Source organism: Ambystoma mexicanum, chromosome 8 (genome assembly GCF_040938575.1).
Source record: "Ambystoma mexicanum isolate Mex_15411 chromosome 8, UKY_AmexF1_1, whole genome shotgun sequence".
Classification (NCBI taxonomy): Eukaryota; Metazoa; Chordata; class Amphibia; order Caudata; family Ambystomatidae; genus Ambystoma; species Ambystoma mexicanum.
In genome coordinates this window covers 808,777,760-808,800,639 of record NC_090929.1, presented here as the reverse complement: position 1 = coordinate 808,800,639, position 22,880 = coordinate 808,777,760, and the positions used below count along the sequence as shown (strand labels likewise).

At 51.1% G+C, this 22,880-nt stretch overlaps 1 protein-coding gene and 1 pseudogene across 1 annotated transcript in view; one reads left to right on the top strand and one right to left on the bottom strand.

Annotated features, from left to right (window-relative positions):
• The window catches only part of NDST2 (N-deacetylase and N-sulfotransferase 2), a 2,001,368-nt gene that overhangs the window by 859,988 nt on the left and 1,118,500 nt on the right, over positions 1 to 22,880 (bottom strand). The window lies entirely within an intron of this gene.
• LOC138473677 (large ribosomal subunit protein eL28 pseudogene) lies at positions 19,211 to 19,704 on the top strand (annotated as a pseudogene).

Genomic DNA, 22,880 nt, shown 5'->3' with positions numbered 1-22,880 from the left:
CGAGCGGAAGTGACCGCAACTAAAAATACAATTTTAAGGGTTAACAGTCTCAAAGGACAAGAATGTAAAGGCTCAAATGGAGCACCTGTTAGAAACTTGAGAACAAGGTTCAAATCCCAACCGGGCACCTGGAAAGGTGACGGAGGGAACATATTAGTGAGCCCTTTCAGAAACTGAGAAATTAAAGGGATTTTAATATAAAAACACCCCTCAGACGAGCGCTTAAATATAGACAGCGCCGCCAGGTAACCTTTAATGGTACCCACTTGCAGGGCCCTGTGGGCCAAAGAAAGCAAAAAAGACAGGCTCCTGTGGGCCAGAGAAAGCAAAAAGAGAACTACAGGAATGTCACGTGAAAAAGGATCCACATTCTTAACCCTGCACCAGTCGCAGAACTTTCTCCAACAGCAACGGTACGGGGACTTTGTTGCCGGCCGTCTGGCCGAAAGCAACCCATTATCACGTCTTCAGGGAGGTCCCAATCCTTATACCTCAACCTTTCAGAAGCCAAGCGTGAAGGTTCAGGGATCTGACCTCTGGATGGAGAACCTGACACCCCCCTTCCGTGAGATCAGATCGTCTCGGTAGGGAAGACAATGTGGAGGGCAGATGGACAAGTCGAGAAGGTCCGGGTACCATGTCCTCCGGGCCCATGCCGGAGCAATGAGGATCATCCGGGAACCAAACCTCTGTAACCTCCGCAGCACTTGCGGGATAAGGGGACTGGAGGAAACGCGTACAGCAGTGGGAAGGACCACTCCAGCACAAACGAGTCCCCTAAGGCTCCTCTTGGAGAAAATTCCCGCGAGCAGAACCTTTCGCACTTCCTGTTGACACTGGAGGCGACGAGATCCACTTGAGGGGTCCCCCAAAGGGCGAAGATCTCCAGGAGAATCTCCTGAGCCAGCTCCCACTCGTGAGAGATCGCGCTCTGCCTGCTCAGAGCGCCCGCAATCTTGTTTTCGTCTCCGGCCAGATGAACTGCTGAGATCGAAATTTCCTGCTGGATGGCCCAGAACCAGAGCTGCATCAGAATCAGGACATTCTTTCCTCGCACAGTCGGCAGAAAAGCCTCCAGGGCAAGCCTGACCGCCCTCAGCTCTAACAGATTGATATGGAGTCTGGACTCCGACCGAGACCAACGACCGCTGACTGTCAACTCGTTGGCATGAGCCTCACATCCCGTGAGGGATGCTTCCATCACGATTGTCACCTCCGGCCAGGGCATCCAAAATAGAGCCCCCCTCATTAGATTGCCTTCGTCGGCCCACCACAGAAGGTCCTGGGCGACCGAGGGCAGCATCTGAACGGGGTCCGACATCCTGCCGGAGGACTGTGACCACTGCATCTTGAGAGCCCACTGCAAAGATCTCATCCACAGTCGAGCCTCTGTCACCAGAAGAATACAGGATGCCATGAGGCCGAGCAGCCTCAAGAACTCGAACGCCGGGAGACTCTGGGCATGTCAAAACTTGTGTACCATCTGCAGAATATGAAGAACCCTCACCTGGGGAGGAAAACACTGCCCCAAGGAAGTGTCGAGCACTGCTCCGATGTACTGGAGCTGCTGAGTTGGCATCAAGTGGGACTTCTTTAAGTTGAGGGAGAAGCCCAGCTTGTGGAGGGGAGTGGCAGGTGACGGACAGATGATCCAGGACTTGCTCGGGAGAGCTCGCCCTGATCAACCAATCGTCCAGGTAGGGGTAGACGTGAATCCCCCTTTCCTGAGATGCACTGCCACCACCACCATGAGCTTGGTGAAAACCCTTGGGGCGGAGGTCAATCCAAACGGCAGGACCCGAAACTGAAAGTACGAGTCGCCAACCGCAAACCTCAGGTACTTCTTGTGCTTGGGATGGATCGGCACATGAAGGTAAGCGTCCTTGAGGTCGAGAGACACCAACCAGTCCTGAAGTTGAAGGGCCTGGAGGACTTGAGAGAGAGTAACCATCTTGAACTTGTCCTTCTTGAGGAGTTTGTTCAAACCGTGCAAGTCCATGATGGGTCTCAATCCCCCGTCTTTCTTCGAAATCAAAAAATAAGGGGAATACCATCCCTTGTTCCTCTCCGCTACAGGCACCAGTTCTATGGTGCCTTTCTTCAGCAGGGCTTGTATTTCCTGCGCAAGGAGCGGATCCGGACTCTTCAAAGAGAGATTCCCTGGTGGTTTGTCATGAGGCCTCTGCCGAAAAGGAAGACAGTAGCCGTGGGCTATGATCTCCAGAACCCACACATCTGAAGTAATGGCATGCCATTCTACAAGATGCTGCGCCAGCCTACCCCCAACCGGCGAACTATGGGGCCTGGCCTCATTACTGAGCTGAAGCGGCTGTGGCATTGCCTGAGGGCAAAGAGGCAACTGCCCGAGCGGCCTTGGCACCTCGAGTACCCTGTTTTCCACCTCTGGCACTCCTACGGTGGCCCCTTTGACTTGCAGCTCCTCTCGACTTACTAAAGGATGAGTAATAACGAAAGGAACCTCCCCTCCATTGCTGTCCCCTAGGACGAAAAGGCAGAGGTTGGCGAACTGCAGCTTTTGAGATCTGCAACCTCTCAAGGCTCTCGTCAGCCTTGCTGTCAAAAAGATGTTGACCATCAAAGGGCATGTTGAGGGGCTGGGCTTGCACATCAGGAGCAAACCCCTGACTTCCTAAACCACGCAAACCTGCGTATTACGGTGCTCGCTGCCATGAACCGGCTGACACAGTCTGCCATGTCCAGACCCGACTGAACGGACTCACACATGGCATCCTTGCCATCCTGTATAATAGCAAGAAAACATCCCGTTCGTCCCCTTCGCGAATATGTTCAGCCGCTAAGGAAATACAGTTCCACAGAGTGTGCGTGAAACGTGACAAGGCACATACGGAGTTGGCTGCCTGAAGAGCCATACCCCCTGAAGAAAACACTTTCTTCGCCCAACCATCAAAAAGCTTGTCGTCCCCATCAGGAGGGATGGTAGGATACAACGCCTGCTTTGCTGGGGCCGTAGCCGCCTGCACCTCCAAACTCTCCGGAGTGGGGTGCGTGGTCAAGTGGCAGAGGTCGCTACTGGCTGGGCAGTATTTTCGTGGCACAGACTTGCTCACTGCTGGGAGACTCTCTGGGGCAGTCCAAGCCGCCGCCACCCTTCTATGCAAGGCCATATGGAATGGCAGTACTGGGTCAGTCGGTGGACCCTGGTCGAGGATATCCGTCAGGTCATCCTGCACAAAATCCACTGGTGGCGCATGGGGGGTGCCAGGCTCAGGCCTACTGAACTCCACCTCCAGAGAGGTGTCCAGACCACTGGCGTCGTGCAGCGACTGACACAGGTCCTCAATCTGGCTATGACCAGATATAATCTCGTCTGGTACCGTGTCAGGAACCAACCTATCTTCAGAACCCTCATCCACCTCAGAAATCTAATCCAGAGGCTGGAATGTGGGCACAGAATAAGGGATAATGACATTTTTTGCCTTGGCCAGAGCCTTTCTAGGGGGTTCCCCCGTGCCACGGGGTACCACCAACAAAACAACCTCGAAAGGCATCGAGTACGTCGACAGAATCGGCGTCGAGCATGGCGCCAACAGCATCAATGGCTTCGACACAGGCCTCGAGGGCAAAGCCCCGAGCGTGTCTCTCGACAGCCTAGGCGCCAATGATGTCGACGACTTCCTCAGAGGTGGAGCCTCGAGAGAGTCCGTCGACGACCTCGGCGCTGCAGGCGTCGATGTCTACTTCGAAGACTTCACAGGTTCACGCGGTCTCGGGGGCGTTGAGGACCGGGACCTGAAACGGGCATGAGTAGAACGATTCCCCTTGTCCGAGCGGGACCTCTCCCGCAAATCGTGCCAACCACCCGAGCCTGAAGGCTTACGAGCGGTGACTCTAGTACGGTCACAGCCGACCCCTTTCGGAGGCGCGGACGGACCGGAGCCCTGCGATTCAAAAATCGCCAACATCTCTTTACGGAAGGAAGCCCATTCCTCAGGAGTAGAAATCTTGGTGGGACAAGCAACCCGCCGATGGGCGGCATCCTCAGAAGAGGACCGGGAAGGCGACCGATGGAAGCGCTTCCATGAGTGCTCGAAGAGGCAGAGGAATGGCGGGACCTACTCCGGGACCGAGACCTCCCGGACCGACCACGATGCAGAGAGTCGCCCCTCGAATCGTCCGTCGAAAACCCAGAGGACCTTGGCTTATGAGCCTTGGTCACCTTACCTACAGAAAGCTTCTTCTTACACTCCCGCAAGGCCTTCGAAGTAAGCGACTGGCAGTCCACACAGTCGTGGTCCTCCCTGAGGCACCAGAGGCAAGCGACGTGCGAATCTGTCAACGACATCTTGGACCCGCAGTCCCGACCCTTCTTAAAACCCGGCCGCGGGGTAGAAGACGACAAAGACATCATACGATAACTTCACAAACTAACAGGTTCTTGGAACCGAAAGAACAGAACTCAGAAGAGTCGAGGCGCACCGAGATCTCCGAAGCGAACACGTTCGTGGAAAAAACAGCACTGAGGCTACGGACGTCGTGCGTCCTACTTATAACATCCGGTGACGTTGGCTCGACGGAGGCCCTTGAGGACAGCGCAGGACGCAGAAAGATTTTCCGAAGCAGCACAGCTGTGGTGATTACTATCATAGATATGGAATACATCGGAGGACCCAATCCCCTCGAAAATCAGTTTCATTTCTGAACCGTCTTTCTCCTAATAATCAATCACTGGTCTCTGGGTCATACTGCCCCCAGCCAATGACTGCCCTCTACCTAAGACCCTCCTCTGGCAGCCATCTTCAGATTTGGTAGCACGTAAAGTGGCAGTAGGACCAAGAGAAGAGCCGCTAGGAGGGAGGGTTCGCCTTTGTGAATCCATGCCAGACCCATGCTGGAGAACAACAGTTACAGGTAAGTAACTTGTTCCTTCTCCAGCATGGGGTCTGGCATGGATTCACATGCTCATGAATACAAGAATACATAGCAGTACACACATGCACAACCGAGGGAGTTGGCAAGGCTAAACATTAAGCATTTACATCAACTCAACATTAAGCATTTCTTACCCCCTCATCAGGCCCACCTTCAGCCGAACAGGTTGCGCAGCACTGCCTGGCCGACTCTGGACTCCTCCCTGGAATCCCGGTTGACGCAGTAGAATCTTGTGAAGGTGTGCGTGTTAGGGAGAATTCTCTTATAAGGCTAATTTCCCAAACCTAGTGAGTCCCCCAGCAGCATTGCTGGATTTTTGGGGTTTGTTTTTTTCTCCTGCTAAGAGTGAGACTCTTTTACTCCCACTCTTAGGCATGATTTGAGTTATGTCTCTGACTATTTATGTGCTTGTGGGCTATGGGGTCCTTTACTCCATAGGGTATCATCTATTTTTTGTGTATGTGTTACACAGAACCGTCATTGCAGTAACGCAGGGGTGTCATAGTGACCCACAAACAGACTACTGTCTCCCAGGGAATGTAAAGTCACCATTGACTTTACTAGTCCTAAATTGTGAACAGAACCAGTACAAACCATCATATTGTGGAAGTACTGGAAGGGGTTAATTATATTGCCCCTGGGTCTGTTTTCAAGGGGGCACTGTCCAGTCCCCCCTTGTCAAGTTTCTGGCTGGTGGCAGTGGTTACCACGCAAAATATTGCACCAGAATATTTCCTATGGGATTTTCCCATTGATTTTAAACGCACCACTTTTTGGTGCAATGTTAAAGATACCGTCAGTTTATTTATTTAATATTAAATCAACGGTTGGGTCTTTTTGCCAGAACTCTTCTAAAATGGCGTTTGTGTCCGTCTCTGTAACTCTGACCAAGGTCGAGCCCTTTGTTCCACTTTTTGGCAGGTTTCTCCACAGAAGCCCTCCTAATGGTGCCCCTCTATCTGGGTTCCACAGGATGTGTGGGGAGGGGAATTGGCACCCTGGACTGCGTTGCCTTAGCAACTCAAGTCGCACTCTATTCTGATTGGCCCAGTGGTGAGCCGCCCGGCTCACCACTTAGCATGTTTGAGTGACAGCTAGGCTGTTGAATGGAGGTTTTTCTGCATAAAAGCAGGGCTTTTGGGACTGGAACTTCAGAAGTTGCCACAGGACCTAAGAATCTAAAGAGGGAAGAAGCTGAGCCATCTGCAACGACGACACCACCGGTGGAGCCCTGCTGCAACAAACTCACCACTTTCCCAACGACAAGAGAAGATCTTCTGCTGGACGAGTCTTCTTCCTCTGAGCTGGTGGGACCAACCAGTTCGCCCTTTCGCCTTCCAAAGACGTCTCTTGGTCGGATCGCCCGTGCTAAGCACCCCGGCGGCCGGATAGCCAAGCTTCACCACTTTGACCGCGAATAAAAGGAACGCACCTTTTATCGACGAACTTCGCGGCTGGTTTCATCCCTGTACAGTGCAACAACTCCAAGTTTCCTCCTCGCCGAGATCCTCTCTTCCCCTGGTCGAAACAACAAACTGCAACCACTGCCAGGAACAACTGCCACCGCTGGAGCTTCCTCTCTCTTTAAGGTACTGTGTCCTGCCTGGCCTCCCTTTCTTCGGTTTGCCCAAGGTGACCCTTAAATCCTTGGCTTTCCAACTGGGTTGGCCCCAGACGTTCTACCTTTACCTTCTTGAATAACCCCAAACTCTTTTGAACATTCTGCAAAGACTTTTAGTGCATTTTAAACCATGTGATCCTGGGCACATTTCGCTTTGCTCCATATAAATTGCGCCTGGCCTATGAACTTTGGCTCTACAGTGTATACTGCATTTTTTCCCTTGCTGAGAACTCCTAAAAGTGTTGGGGCCTGTTTAATTTCTATGCTCTGCCTTTTTCTCTCCCTTTAACTGAACTATTGGAGTGCCATCAGGTTACGCGCTCACATCTGTTTTAACAAATAGTGGTGTTTTAATAGACATCAAGGGAGGTGTGTATACTTTACCTGACTGTGTTTTAACTTGCTTTTGATTTAGAGTGCTATTATATTGCCTAAAGTGTGTTTTTAAATAAATAATTATATACTTTTTATACAAAACTCTGGTCAGTGTTTGTTTGCTCTACTGTGTTTTTAGCCCTATTGTGTGTACTCTATATACTGCCCTACTCTTCTTGAGAGAAGCCCGACTGCTCAGCCACAGCTGCCAGGTAAATCAGGGTGGTACAGACTGCTACCAATTGGGTTTACTGCTTACTCCTGTAGTCTTAATCTTTTTGCAGTGTTCCCCGAGGGAACTGCACAGGATTCTGCCTAACAGTGTGTCGACCTCCACGTAGCAGCCCTGCAGATGTCCAGCAAGGGCACACCAGACAGGAACGCTATGGTAGCAGCGATCGGTCTGGTTGAATGGGCTCTCGGACGGCCGGACAACGGTCGGTTTGCCAACCGGTGACAGTGCATGATGCAGCCAGAGAGCCATCTGTAAATGGAAGGCTTCGAGAGGGCCTTGCCTTGGTTCACAGGTCCAAAGTTCACAAACAGCTGTGATGTCTTCCGAAAACTCTTTGTGCGGTCCACGTAGAACTTCAGCGCTCTAGCCACATCCAGCGAGTGCAAAGTCCTCTCGGCCGGCGACGAAGGCAACGGGAAGAAAACAGGTAACACCAAGGGCTCGTTGAGATGGAAGTCCGACGGCACCTTGGGCATGAAGGAGGGGTGCATCCTCAGCACCACCCTCAGCTCGTGGAATGTCAGGTAGGGTGGTTTGCAGGAGAGGGCCTGGATCTCTCCCACTCGTCGTGCGGCGGTGATGGCCACAAGAAAGGCTGTCTTCCACGATAGGCACTTCAACGGTGCCGAATGCAGAGACTCGAATGGCGGCCCCATGAGCCTGCTCAGCACCACGTTGAGCTCCCACGCCGGGACCAGAGCCTTCACCGGCGGGAACGATCAGAACAGTCCCTCATAAACTCCTTCACCAGGTGATGAGACCACAGAGATGATCGCCCCGGAGTTCTGGTGTAGCGGGAAATTGCTGCTAGATATATCTTGATGGAGGCATGAGCTAGCCCCGCCTTGGCCAGCGACAGTAGGTACAGCAGCACTTGAGGGGCCGTAATCCGCAGAGGGCTAATCTTCCGTGCATGGCACCAGACAGAGAACCTCTTCCATTTGTGTCCATAGCACTTGCATGGTGCATGTGGAATCGGTTTGACCATGGAACAGCATTCCAAGCAATCTGGAGAGGAGCATCGGAGGCAGCGGCAGCTCTAGGCGGCCGTGCGGCTTGATGCCGACGTAGATGGGACGTTTGATGGGTCCCTTTCTCTAAGCTCCCCGCTCGGTCTGGCGTGTTGCCGTATTGAGTCCAGCGGCTTCGGCGGCCTCGGCGACTCAGTAGCTCCGCAGCTTCGCGGCCCCAGCGGTCCCGCAGTGCAGTGGACTGAAGAAGCAGGTGGCGAGTGTCAGTGGAAGACTCTTTGCCACCTTGGGCAGCCTTGCCAGCCCTCGTGGTAAGCGCTTAGGACTCAGATATAATTTCAGGATAGCACTGCATCACACTAGAGACGTAGTGTTTGGCTGGTGCTCCTGCTGTTTTAGCACTGTTTAATTTGCATATCTTGCTGAGTTCTGACTGGCTTCGCCTGCCGAGCCCCGGCGGAGTAATTTGGGGTCATCATGTCCGCTAATAAGAAGGGTAATATTGATGGCACGCCGAGTAGACAGCAGGATCAGTTTGAAGGGGCCTCTCAGGGCTCTGTGGCCTCTTCCCCCTCCGACCAACAGAGACTGTGTTTCGGAGGTTTTGGCACTCAGTACGCGCAGGAGACTGAGATTGCGTGACAAACCTCCGGCCACTATAATTCCCCACAATAAAAAAAATCCTGCTCACTCAAAAAAAACGCCCAGCCAGGAACCATGTAGTTCCGCTGTTAAAACTGGCCCCCTAGATCTTGTATTACCAGAATGCCTATCAAAACCTAGCACTGTTGAGACTTTGGTGCCAGATTTGACCCCAGTCAAATCCCCATACTTAGGTAAATTCATGAATCACTCGGGCAATAACCAAGGCCACACTCCTCAAGGTCGGGCCGAGCCTATTTTAGCTCAATTTGAGCACATCAACCCCCTGCAATGGTCTGCTCTTATGGCTAGTATAGCCAAAGAGCTTCTTCTGTGTAAGGACCCTTTTGACCTTGGTCTTCTGGCTGACGCCCTGAATGATTGGGTGGCGGACATGCGACCGCCCAAAGTGAATACTGCGGCACAAACAGCCGAGCTGTTCTGTCCTCCAGCCCCCTCTCAGATATTAAAGGTTAATAATGCTTGTCAAGTCCGTATTTTAAAGGAGATTGGAGATCAAGTTGTACAAACTGATGCTTGGAGCGAAAGGCCACCTAACTCCACCAAGCCTATTTTAAACAGCAGGAAGAAAATAATCTAATTTGTCCCCTAAAAGCCTTATGCAGGATACAGCGCTCTCCTCATTGCCCCAGACACAGGATACTATGCTCTCCAGAGTGCCCTCTGACCAGAAATCTGACCAAGAAATGGTCAATCCTTCTATAACGATGAAACTTAATTGCGAGTCTCCACCCACATGGAATTTTCACTTAAAGAAATCACAAATGCCAACAATAAAGGACATAAATATGCACAATTTCATCACGGACCAAAGAAATTTCATCCTAACCAACATTCGTAAAATAGAAGGAAAAGAGACTACAGAAGGTTTGTGAAATAAGGTTCTTGCCTGGTTGCGGCAGAGAACTGGACCTGGTGTGGTTAGACTTTCTGATCTAAAAATCTTTCGCAGAATGGACCAGAGTGACTGGTGCTCTCAACCCAACAGGGATTGTGTCTTAGTGGGGTGTGGGGACAGTGCCCTACCTGCATTTCTCAGCTGTTGTAATTATTTACCTAGAGGGCCCTCGAGTTGTAATTTAATCCTCTGATGATTGTTTAGGGTATACCTCTTTGCTTCTCCTTACCCACCACCTAAGTTACGGACCTTTTTATCCCTTTGAGTTTGGCGATATTGGCTGGATTCATTTTGAACCTCTCATACTGAATGCATTATTTTTGTTCCTACTTTCCTGTTTGTATCTATGTGGTTTGTTGTGTAAGCGCCCTTAAGCCTTTGGGTACCTCGGTGCGCTATATTAAGTAAATAAAAAAACTTCAGAGTTGAGGACGCCCTGGCCTTTGCAAGCACCTCCTTGCAGTCCACCGGGATATCGTACCCTCCAAACTTTTGTGCTGCAGGAGCCAGCTTGCGGGTTCAGAGACCCCGGGTCGTGGTGGAGGATGGCGCGTCCTTCTCTGGCTTCGCCAGTTTGATGGGGGGAGGGGGACGCTGACATGTCCAGAAGGTCCGAGAACCATCTGCCTCGGCCACGCCGGTGCGACGAGGATCATCCTGCACTGGGACTGTCTGAGTTGGTTGATGAGTCACAGCAGCAATGGCGGGAACGCATACAGGAACAGGCCGTCCCAGGGGAATGAGAAGGCATCGCCCATGCTCCCCGGCTGGGGGAACCTGCTGGCAAACCTCTGGCACTTGGTGTTCGTCGCCGTCGCAAATAGATCGATCTGGGGATTGCCCCATCGTTGGAAAAGTAGATCCACTTGATCCTGATGCAGTTCCCACTCGTGGCACGAACGTAGCTCCCTGCTGAGCGAGTCAGCGATGGTGTTCTTTATTCCTGCCAGATGGAAGGGTACTAGAAACATCCCTTGGGCGACAGCCCAGTGCCACAGATCCTGGGCTTCCTTGGATAGGGCTGGGTATCTGGTGCCTCCCTGCTTCCGGATGTAGAACATTGTGGTGATGTTGTCGGTGAAGATCCTTACCACCTTGCCCTTGAGGGACGAGAGGAACGACCTTAGGGCCCAGAACATGGCTCGGAGCTCCAGGACATTGATATGTAGTGACTTCTCCTCCGGGAGCCAAAGGCCTCTTGCATGGAGTTCTCCGGGGTGCACCCCCATCCCTCCAGGGAGGCGCCTGTCGTCACCGTCCCCTGATGTACTGGGGTCTGAAAGTTCATCCCCGCCGGCAGATGCGCGTGGGTGCCCCACCACCGGATCGCTTGGTGGAAGGTCTCGTTGAGCGAGATCCTGTTTTCGAAGCTGCCCGCCGCCTGTATCCAACAGGCGTCGAGGAACTCTTGTGCAGTGGACGCATCTGCAACCTGCACAGGTGCACGAGGTAGATGCACGAGGACATCATGCCGAGCAGGGACATGATGGAACTCACCCTGGCCACGTCCATGGTAGACAGCCGTTGCACCTTGTCCAGAATGGCCTTCGTTCTTTCCTCTGACGGAGAGGCCAATCGCGCCACTGTGTCGAGCCTGGCTCCGAGGAACAGGGCGACTTGCAACGGCACCAAGTGGGATGTCGAGAAGTTGATCGAGAATCCCAGATCCGTGAGCAGTTGGACGGTCTTCGCTGTGTGCACGACGGCGAGTTCTCTTGTCTTTGCTCGGATGAGCTAATCGTCCAGGTAGGGGTAGACATGGATCACCTGCAGGCGCAGCCGCACCGTCACTGGCGCTAGGCACTTGGTGAATACCCTGGGCACCGACTTCAATCCGAAGGGAAGGGCCGTGAACTGATAGTGTCGCCCTTGGACTACGAATCTGAGGAACTTCGATGTCCTTTTAGAATGGGGATGTGAAAGTAGGCATCCTCCAAGTCCAGCGACAATAGGAAGTCACCTTCCCCCAGCTGTCCCAGCACGTGCTGGAGGGTGACCATCCGGAACTTCTGGGACTTTATGTACTTGTTTAGACGAAGATCCAGGATGGGTCAGCAACCGCCGTCTTTTTTCTTACGAGGAAGTATCGTGAGTACACATTCCAGAGCCCCGGAGCCTCTTTGGGACGAGCTTGGTGGCTCCTTTCTTCAGCATCGCCCTTACTTCCAGCACCAGTTCAGGGATGTGGTTGTCCTTCCTGGCAACGGGCGAAATGCGGGGGGCACTTCTTTATAAACACGAGTGTGCCCGCAGGCCCGGGCATCCAGCACCCATCGGTCGGTGGAGATGGACTCGCACACGCTGATGAACTTCGCCAGCCGGCCTCCCACCGGGGTGCTCAGGTGGGGGCCGACGCTACGGCCGGTTCAGTCCTGCTTGGCAGCAGCTTTGCCGCCTTGGCCTCCTTGGCGACGACGAGATCCTCCTGACTTGCTGCGTCCTCTGTAGGCCTCCTGCGACGAGGAGCGGGCCGCCTGCCGGTACTTCGAGGAGCTGCTGCTGAATCCTTTGGAGGCACCTTGCTTGCCTCCGGAGTTCCGAAAGGGGCGGCCATCGTTGCAAAACCCCCAAGGCCCGAGCAGTCTCCTTGTCGGCCTTGATGGCCTGCAGGGACTCATCCACTGTCATGCCAAACAGGTTGTTTCCATCGAAAGGCATGCCCAGAACTCTGTTCTGCACGTCTTGGCTGAAATCGGTTGCCTTGAGCCAACCACGCCGGCGAAGGCAAACACTGTCGCCCATCTGGCGAATACCGGTTTCAGCAATGTCCGTGGCCACCGTTATGGCGTGGTCCGACGCCACCTCGCCTTCCTGTAGGATCTCCAGGGCCTCAGCCCTCTTGTCGTCTGGGATGAAGTCCAGCAGGGGAGCGATCTTAAACCACAGATCCCTGTCGTAGCGGCCCACAATCGTGAGGGCGTTGGCCACTTTAATCGTCGTCGCCACCGACGAGATGACCCGCCGTCCCATGGTGTCCAGTTTCTTCCCCTTGCCATCCGGCGGGGAGGTCGAAGTTGAAGCCGTCGCCCCCGCCGCTTTCTTCTTGGCTGCCGCAGAGACTACCGAATCCGGGGTCGGCTGGGCCCTAAGGCACATGGGGGCGGAATCGTAGACAGGTTCTTCAGGAGCGACAGCCCTTCGTCCCAGATGTCGTCAAGTAATGGAACGGAAAGGACCGTCTTCCTCTTGGCTTGATGCCGTTGGTAGGAGGAAACCTTCCTTCTTCTGTTCCTCGGGGCAGAGCTGGAAGAGCTTGGATGCCCTGGCGATCATGGTGTGGAAGGAGCCAATTTCGTCGGGCGGGGATGCCCGAGGAGGTGGTGATGGAAGGCCCATCCCGTTGTCACCACCGTCGTCATCCGTCTCCGTTTCCGTGTCATCCCTCGGATCAGGAGAAGGAGATGAAGGCTGCAAAGGCCTAGAAGGCTGGACGGGCAGGGGGGGGGGGATTGCTCCCGAGTTGTCCTGTGGGCCAGGTACCGGCTGCAACAGTGGTACTGGCTTCGCGGCGGCAGGGAAACTATGGTCCCCGAGGTCGCCTCCATTGGGGTAGCCTCCACAGGCTTCGCCAGGGCCGCCATGACTCCCTCGATAGAGGCCTTAGCCTGGTTAATCAGGGACTTCACAACTCTGGGCGCGCTTGAGGCCTTCACCTTGGGGGGACGGTCACCACCTTCCTCCCCCTCGGCTGTCTCCGTCGGAATCGACTGGGGATTCTCCGAAAGGTTACGCGGGTTCTCCGATTTCCTCTTCACCGAGCCAGAGGGTTGGCTTGTGGTTGATGGCATCTGTGAAAGTGCGCCCTGCCTGGCAACCGAGGAGCCCGACCGATCAGCGCTCCCGGTGCCTGCAGACTTGCGGTGCTTTGCCTTTTGTTGGGCCCCCATCGCCAGAGCGCCCTCAAAGGTCTTAGAAGACCGCTCGGACTACTACTTCTTCTAACCTACTGCTGGGCTCTACCCTTCCAGCCAGTTGGTGAGGCGGATACGCCGATCCTTCATAGTCCGTTCCGACATGTTCTTGCAAAATGCACAGTCCTTCTCCACGTGCGTTTTGTCTTCGTGAAGGCAGTAGAGGCATCTGGAATGCTCATCCTCCTTGAAGACATTCTGCAATCCGCATCTAGGGCAGCTCCTGAACAGCTTGGATCCGGGCGTCGTGTTTCCTTTGTTCTGGGCCATGTCCACAGGGGGTAGGCCTCAAAGATCTTCCGGAATCCTCCAAGAAGCGAAACTCGACGAGAACTTCACCCTAGAGGGGCATAGAAAATTCTGGAACAGGTCCCCGTTGATCGGAAGTAGAAACGGTGGAGCTTGAGGCTCGATTGACCAAAAAAATTGGATTCAGCTCTTTGAAAAATCGCAAAACGCAGTAAAAGTTCGAGAGCTATAGCACGAGGACTCCCAACACTTGAACGTGCTGTAAAAATCTGAAGATGGCTGCCAGAGGAGGGGCTTAGGTAGAGGGCAGTCATAGGCTGGAGGCAGTATGACCCAGAGACCAGTGATTGGTTATTAGGAGAAAGACAGTTCAGAAACGAACTGAAACTGATTTTTTCTTTACCGAGGATTCCCAGCCTGACGACAGGGAATATTCAGGAGCATGTGAATCCATGCCAGACCCCATGCTGGAGAACACAGGGAATCAGTTGATTCCTTGGCTTCTGTCTAGGCTGCCCAGGTTGCAACTGATGCTATAATGGAGGTGGGGGAACTTAAAAGAAAGAAGTATCAAAGTGTAAAGCTAGCTTTGATAGCTAGATTTGGGAAAACTCCTTCCCAGTACCTTAAGAGGTTTAGGACCCTCAAAAAGACGGATGGTACCCCTTGGGCTACCTGGGTGTGTGAATGTTTACCTAACCTAGATGGTTGGGTTAAGGGTTACAGAGTAACTACTTTTGAAGGTATGAGAAGTCGATTTTTGTTGGAATCTATTTTTGATGCCTGCTCTCCTGAGCTGAGACAGCACTTGGCTGACTCAAAAGAGATTGATCCCAAGAAGCTGGCAAACGCGGCTGACTTGAGAGTGGCCAACAGGGCTACTCACAAGGATTCTGAGGCCACTCATAAGAAGGATGAGGGGAAACAGAACAAGAAAGATGACAAAGGGAATTCTAAAACCTCACCTCCAAAAGAGGGCCACAAACATAAGAAGGGTAAACCCCATAGGAATCCAGGTCAGTCTAGTGATACCTTTGGTGGCAAACAAAAGGGAGGTCAGCAGAAACCCCCATTCCAAAAAACATTCGGTAAATGTTATGCTTGTGAGTCTACTGACCATGTGAAAGGCAATCCCAGATGCAAGGGGTAAACCTTGAGGGGTCCACACTGCCTACTTAGCCTTCATCCCTGAGGGAGAAGTACATATGGCAAGTGGAAACTTTCATCTATTGGCTGAAGACCCCAGTGGGATCTAAGCCAGTGTTTCTTTAGTGTCCCTGGGTCTGTGGGAACAACAGAATTTAGATGTGTACAACTCTATACCAGATAACACAAAATAATACTACAAAGACAGTGTACTTGTAAACGGTCAGGAGACCCCTGCCATTAGAGACACCGGGGCCAGCATCACAGTGGTGGATGAAACCTTTTTCAAACATGAGGCTGATGCTAAGGCACCCAAAGGCCCCACTAAGCTTGCTGGAGGCCCTCTTCAGATGGTTCCAATACTACCAGCTCTCATCCAGTGCAACAATATGACTGTAAGAATACCAGTCAGTGTTCAGCGTGAGATGCCTGTTGGGGAATGACTTAAAGACTCTTGGATTTGTATCAAGCACCCCCAGGCCTCCCAGTAAAAGGAAGCAGGACCAGACTAAGAAGGCCAGACAGCCCACCTTGGATGATTCTCAATGGGTTGTTACAGAAGAACCTATAACACCCAGTCCACAGGAAGGACAAACTTCTACTTCCAGGAAGAACGAAAAAGGGGAAACCTAACGTCTCAGGAAACAAGAAGAGTAGCACTCCTGTGCACAAAAGCAGGACATCCCCGAGAGGACAGTCCCAAGTCACACCTGTGACTCCTACACCAGCTGCGGCTGAGTGTGAGAAACCACCAGAGGATGGGGAGTCAGCTACTGAGGATACAGAACTGGAAGAAGACCTTCCTCCTGTTGGAGATCTAGATCCTAAAGACCATCCTGAGCTGCAGACTTTACTTGCAGAAGGTGGTCCCTGTAGGGCAGACTTCAGCAGAGGTCAAAGAGAGTTTCCTACTCTTGAAGGTCTTCGCCAACAGGCAGCTTCCCAGCTGGAAGGGCAAGAGCCAGGGAAGCACAGGCTATACTGGGAGGATGGCCTCCTCTACAGTGAATCTATTCAGTCTACTCCAGGGGACTACAGAAGACTTGTAGTGCCTCAAAAAGTAGTACCTCCGTTTCTACAGTTAGCCCATGAGATCCCTTTAGCTGGTCACTTAAGCTTTAAGAAGACCAAAGAAAGGATTTCTCTATTTCTACTGGCCCAAGATGGGGTCAGATGTAGATAAATTCTGTAGGAGCTGTCACACTTATCAGACATCTGGCAAGAGTGGATCCAAGAATGTGGCACCTTTAGTGCCTCTCCCAGTGGTGGGAGTGCCTTTTGAGAGGGTGGAAATCAACATTGTTGGTCTCTTGGACCCTCCCTCATCTTCAGGCAACCGATTTATATTGGTTGAGGTAGACCATGCTACCAGGATCCTGAAGCCATACCTATGAGGACTGTCACAGCTCAGGCCGTGGCTAGGGCCCTACTTGGTATTTTTACCAGAGTAGGTTTTCCCAAGGAGGTGATCTCTGACAAGGGGCCACATTTTATGTCCCACTACATGCAATCCATGTGGAAAAACTGTGGATTGACCTATAGGTTTCTCAACAGCCTACCATCTCTAAGCAAATGGATTGGTAGAGAGGTTTAACAGAACTATGAAGAGCATGATAGGTGCTTTAGAAGAATCCCTTAGAAGAAAGTGGGACCTTCTACTGCCATGCCTTCTCTTTGCTTATAGAGAAGTCCCTCAAGAAGGGGTTGGCTTCTGCACCTTTGAGCTCATCTATGGTCATCGGGTTAGAGGTCCATTGGCACTAATGAAGGAGGGGTTGCAGAGTGCTTCTTCCCACAAGCCAGTGAGAGTCACTGACTATGTGTTAGGTCTCCAAAGGAGAATTACACACATGACAGAAGCTTCTGATAACTTGAAAGCAGGTCAGGCTATGGTGAAGCATTGGCATGACCAGAAGGCCAACCTGGTTGAGTTTACTCAAGACCAGCTAGTTCTTGTTGTGGTGCCTACAAAGCAGAGGGCCTTGCAGGACAAATGGATTGGACCCTTCAAGGTTGTGGGAAAACTTGGAGAGGTCAATTATTTGGTGGACTTGGGCAATCTTACGGAGGCCCCCAGGGTCTTTCACACCAACCGCCTAAAAGCCTTTATCTCTAGACCAGAACTGGGAGCTTTGCTCTTAGCTTCTGCCGAGGAGGAGGAGGAGAAGGAGGAGGAGGAGGAGGAGAGTGAACCTCTATCTGAACTCCTCAGGGGACAACCTTTAGATGGGAAAATAGGAGTCAATCTCTCTTCTGATCTGACACTGGAACTGCAGGAAGCGTGCAAAAATCTGTTAAATCCGTAAGCCTCCCTGTTTTCACTGATACCAGGCTTGACCCCCTTGGGGCCAGTATGAGATTCACACTGGTGACTGTTTACCGGTTAAAAGCAGAGGTTACAGGATGTCAGAACATGTAAGAACCCACATAAAGGAAGAGGTCAAGAAGATGCTTGATCTTGGGGTAATAGAACCCTCTACCAGTCCATGGACTAGTCCAGTTGTGCTAGTACCAAAGGCAGGATCCAAAGAGTTGAGATTCTGTGTGGACTATAGAGCTCTTAATGCAGTCACCACGGCCGATTCCCATCCTTTACGTAGCACAGATGAACTGGCGGACAAACCTGGTTCAGCCAAGTACTTCAGTACATTTGACCTAACATCAGGCTATTGGTAAATAGCTCTGACAGACCATGCCAAGGAGAAAACTGCATTTTCAACCCCAGGAGGCCTCTACCAGTTTAAGGTAATGCCTTTTGGATTAAAGAATGCACCTGCTACATTCCAAAGGATGGTCAATCAAGTTCTGAATGGGATGGAGGACTTCTGCATGCCATACTTGGATGACATTGCAGTATTCAGCCCTACTTGGAAGGGACATATTGACACATACCCTAGGTGATGTGTTGCAGGCTCTTGAGCAGGCCAATCTGAACATAAAGGCAAGCAAATGTCAAATTGGCCAGAGTAAAGTGGTCTGCCTTGGACATGAGGTAGGAGGAGGTGAAATAAGGCCATTGCCTAGAAAGGTACAAGCTGTACAAGACTGGGCCACCCCTACTACTCATACCCAAGTGAGAGCCTTTTTAGGTCTCACATGTTACTATAGGAACTTCATAGAGAACTATGGTACCATAGCTTCTCCCTTGAATGTGATCTCCTCACCCAAATCCCCCAAGAAGGTCAGGTGGAATGAGGAATGCACCAAAGAATGTGAAGGACTTAAGAAAGCCCTTTGTCAAGCTCCAGTCTTAAGAGCTCCTGACTACAACCAATCCTTTATCGTTCAAACAGATGCTTCCAATACAGGTATAGGTGCAGTTCTGAGTCAACTGGATTAGAAAGCCAGGGAACACCCAATCTGCTTCATCAGTAGGAAACTGAAGGAACCTGAAACAAGGTGGGAAACCATACAACATGAGTGTTTTGCCATTGTGTGGTGTTTGAAGAAGTTCAGACCATACTTGTATGGATCTACTTTTCTTATTCAAACACACCACCAACCCTTGAGATGGTTAATGCAGATGAAGGGGGAGAATCCTAAATTGTTAAAATGGTTTACAGCCTACAGGGGCTTGATTTTACCATAGAACATAGATCAGGGTGAAATCACCAAAATGCTGATGGTCTCTCCAGAAATTATGACCGACTGGAGTAAGGACATTCATCCAGGGGTGGATTAAATCCTGCTGTCCCTTAGTCTGGGTTGGGGGAAGGGGGGGGGGTGTTAGGGACAGTTCTCAGAAATGTGCCAATTCCCTCTATTTTAGAGACATCCAGCAACTTTGCTGTATTTTGAGGACTTGATTTTTTAAACCTGGCGAGAGCGAGACCCTTTTTCCCACTCTCTCAAGTACTTTTCTGTGATTTTTACTTTGTTTCTTTTGGTTGTGGAGTCTGAAACTCCATAGGCATCATCTTTTTTACATTGTGTCATACAGCACCTTTAGTGCAGTAACACAGGGAAGTCTTAGATTTCCCCATGGTTTAAATACCTTCTCTGGGATAAACTACTTTTTTCCAGAGCAGTAAAGTGAAATTGACTACTTACATTTGTAACTTTCTAGACCCAGCACACACTATCTTCCCATAGAGTGCTGGAGGGGTTACTTCGTATCCCCTTTGTCTAGCTTCTCGTGTAACATTTTTTATGTTACCCTTTCCTGACTTAATAGCTGGTGGCAGTGGTTTTGTTTTTACTACCATGGTGTGCATTTACTGCAGGCTGCGTTTTCTTTTTAGGCGAGCACCGCGGAGCGAGGCCCGTGAAAATGTCTGCTCACCTGCAATGGATGATCGTTCGTAACTGCTCCAGTTTCTTGATTAAAAGGAACAAACAGGTTTACAGCACGGGGCCCAACAATCTGAAGGCAAGAAACTCTTTCCGATACAATGGGCTCATCTATAGGAAAACAGTTGGTGTGAGCCAGCAGCTGATGGAAAAGGAGTCATTGTGGTTCTGAAAAAGTGAGCAGGTCAGCGCAAACCAGCATCTGCCTATGAAAAAAATCACCATTAACAAGAATGCACGGGCTACTTTGAGCAGTCTTCGGCACATTATTCGCAATAATAACTACAGGAGGGACCTCCGCATGGCTGCTCTTCGACGTGCCAGTGCGATCCTGAGGAGCCAGAAGCCAGTGGTAGTTAAGAAGAAGCGCACTAGGACCACCAAGACCACATAAATTCTTTCCTAAGAGTTTCAGTCATAATAAATATTAAAATGGCCCACTCTTTTTTTTGCCATTTCTTTGTGGAGAGGTCCTTCTTGAGATTTACTCTGCTTGCCAAACCAGGTTTGGTCCCTTTGTCTGTTTGTCTTTGGCCGGTTTCACAAGTGAAGCCCGCCTCTGGCTCCAGGGTGTCTGGGTAGGCAGGAAGTGATGGAGGTGCCCGAAACTCTCTGTGCTTAGTCTCCTAGGAGACCCAAATGCACTCTGTGATGATTGGCTGCCTGACTGTCCGGCAAGGACAGCCACCCTGCTTGGTGACTGACAGCTAGGCTGGAATAAAAGGGAGAGAACTGTATAAAACGTGAGTCTTTTGGCTTGGAAGGTAGAGTCGACCACTGGATGAAGGAACCGAAGAAGAACTTTAAGAGGACGGCTCCTGCAACTCCTGGACCATTGGTTTGATCGGCGAAGCCCTGCTGCAGTGCCGAAACTCCAAGTTCGCATCGACAGAGAAGCCCCTGCAAGGACGACTTCTCCCCTTGAGTTGGTGGGACCAATCAACTCCAAAGTAAGCCACCTGGATGTCCTTCTCGGAGCTGGTTGAATTTCCACAGAGTTGCTGCTGGAAACCGTAGAGCCAGGGAGAGGAACACCAGTTTGTGTGCGTTGCTTTTAAGTTGGCCAAGAGCTCCAGGAAGATCCTCCGGACTCCCAGAGTGCGGGACGCCAGAAGCAAGGAAAGTCCATCTCGACAGCCAAGAACCGCAGTGTTGCTATTTGTGGTAGACGCGAGGAGCTGAAACACTGAACAGCCACTGAAAGTGAAGTTTGCCAGTTGCAAGTTTTGACCGTCCCAGTGCAGTGCAGGAGCCCCCCGAAGTCCTCCCTCTTGTCCCCACAACTGAGGCCCAGGAACAGTGAGCTCTGCAGAACTTCACAGGAACAGGAGTCATCTGCTGCATCTTTTCTTCATTTTAAAGGTGCTGTACAAAGTCTAAGAGAACTTGCCTCTTGCTGTAGAGTTGCTTGTATCTTCTACTACTTCCAAGTCGAACAGCTTGTGGTCCTACATTGATTCATCTTTTTCTTCAAAGACTTCTGAAACATTGTGCAAAGACTTTTCTACTTACCTTCAAGGAAGTGCTTCAGCCCATATAGACTCTTGCCTATTGACATTTACTTTGCCTGTTTTAACTGAATGACTCTTATTGGGGGATCTGAAAGTATTTGCCAGCTTGGGAAACATTTGTGGTATCTTGTCTGCTCTAATAGTCTTTCCCTTTTTACTTGCTCTTAACTAATTCTGAATGCCAACAGTAATACATTAATGTCAACAGCACCCTAGCAATTGAAGTCACCTGTGGGTGTAGGTCTCTGCTGTATGCCATCCCAAATGGGCATTTACTGATTCTGAACTTTAGAGAGTGTATGATTTTGAAGTATATTCGTGTAGTGTTTTACAGTGCTCCCTTCTGAAGAAGGCTTATATTAACTGACTGGCAAATAAATTAATAATTGTTTTATCAAGAAACCATGTGTGCAAGTGTTTGCTTGAATACTTGTCACTGTAAACGTCTGTGTAACTCCCCTACAGCTCACATTGACCCCTCTTGAGATAAGCCTGGCTACTCATCCACACTACCAACCTGTGTAGTATAGACTTATACCAAAGGTTGGGTTACTATTGTCAGGAGGTCAGGGTTGTTGTAGTGCACCCTAAGGGTACTGCATACAATCTTGCCTAACGAGGAGGCATAGCAGCAAACACTGGGGACCACTCCCTGAAACTGGCGCACATTCTAAAGTACTGCAGCATACGGCGGAACCCCTCACCCATTTTAGCAATGAACTGCTGCTGGGATACAAACACTCATTCAGGGTATAAGTGAGCCATGCATTCTATCCCCTCACCCCTCCACTCCTGAACCAACACTTCGTCACATGTCGGTGGAAAGCACTCAAATGTTCCACGGCCGAAGGCCCTGGTCGAAAGGGATGTCGATGCAGAGCCACTTCAGCATCTGCTTCCAAACATGTAGCGTGCATGCCACCGGGTCAAATTTACACTTGTCCGACACTCTCTGACACCAGGAGCCCTTGTAAAGCGAAAGGTTGTACCAAGCATTTTTCTATACGAACATGAGTAATAGGGTGGCACCCGGCAACCAATATGACACAAAGTGCCCCAGTGCCACCAGGAAGTACACCTCCACATCTGGCACGTTAATGCAGCCCCGGTCCCAGCGGTGGACCAACGTATCCCAGCTGATCCGGGGAGTTCAGGTACCATGCCAGTCTTACCAATAATGCCTTTTGCTCTGCGAAGAAACTTCCACCCAGCCAGACAGGGGTATTTTGGAAAATATAGAGCAACTTAGGGACCACTATCATTTTAGCAACCGCTACCCGGCCTGGTAACGACAGGGGGAGTCTGCACCAGGCCTCGTGCTTAGGAGTTGAATATACCTTAAGTGATTGTCCTCCAGCAGGGACTGGGCATTCCGACTCACCAGCACCCCAAGTGCGTCACCGTATTCTGTTCGAACTTAAACTCTCCCGTGTTAGGGGGTTCGTCAGAGTCATTCAATGGAAACAGAATGGACTTTGCCCAGTTTGTCCGAAGCCCAGAGAACCGACTAAACTCTGCCACTTCCTGCGACAGTGGTTGTAGGTTAACTGCCAGGTCTTTGAAGTACAAAATCATGTCAGCGTACAGGGACGCTACTTCTCTAACACCACTCATCGCCAGGCCTCTCACGTGGTGACACATTCGCAGCCTGGCCGCCAGTGGCTCGATTGCAATTGCAAAGATTAATGGCGACAGCGGGCACCCCTGCCTGGTCCCACAGATCACTTGCCACACAGGCCTACACGAGCATTTGCGCCAGCGTACAACAAGTGCACCGCCTTCAGATAATATTCTGGGAGGCCCACCTGCCGCAACACCTTGAACAAATAGCTCCATTCGACAGAGTCGAATGCTTTCTCCATGTCAAGCTGTGCTGCCACTGCCTGCACCTTTGGGTCAATTTGAGCCAGTATGTTAATGTTAAAGGATATTTGTACCGCACACTATCACCACTGGAGTGGTCCCCTGGCGGCTCTGAAAAAGGGAGAGTGGGGGTGAGTTAGTGGGAATGAGCTGAACAAGTGCAAGAAAGCAGTGATTTGCTGTTGGCAGCCTCAGCCCGGTGGGTCCGTTGGCTAAGCTTTGTGTTAATATGTAAA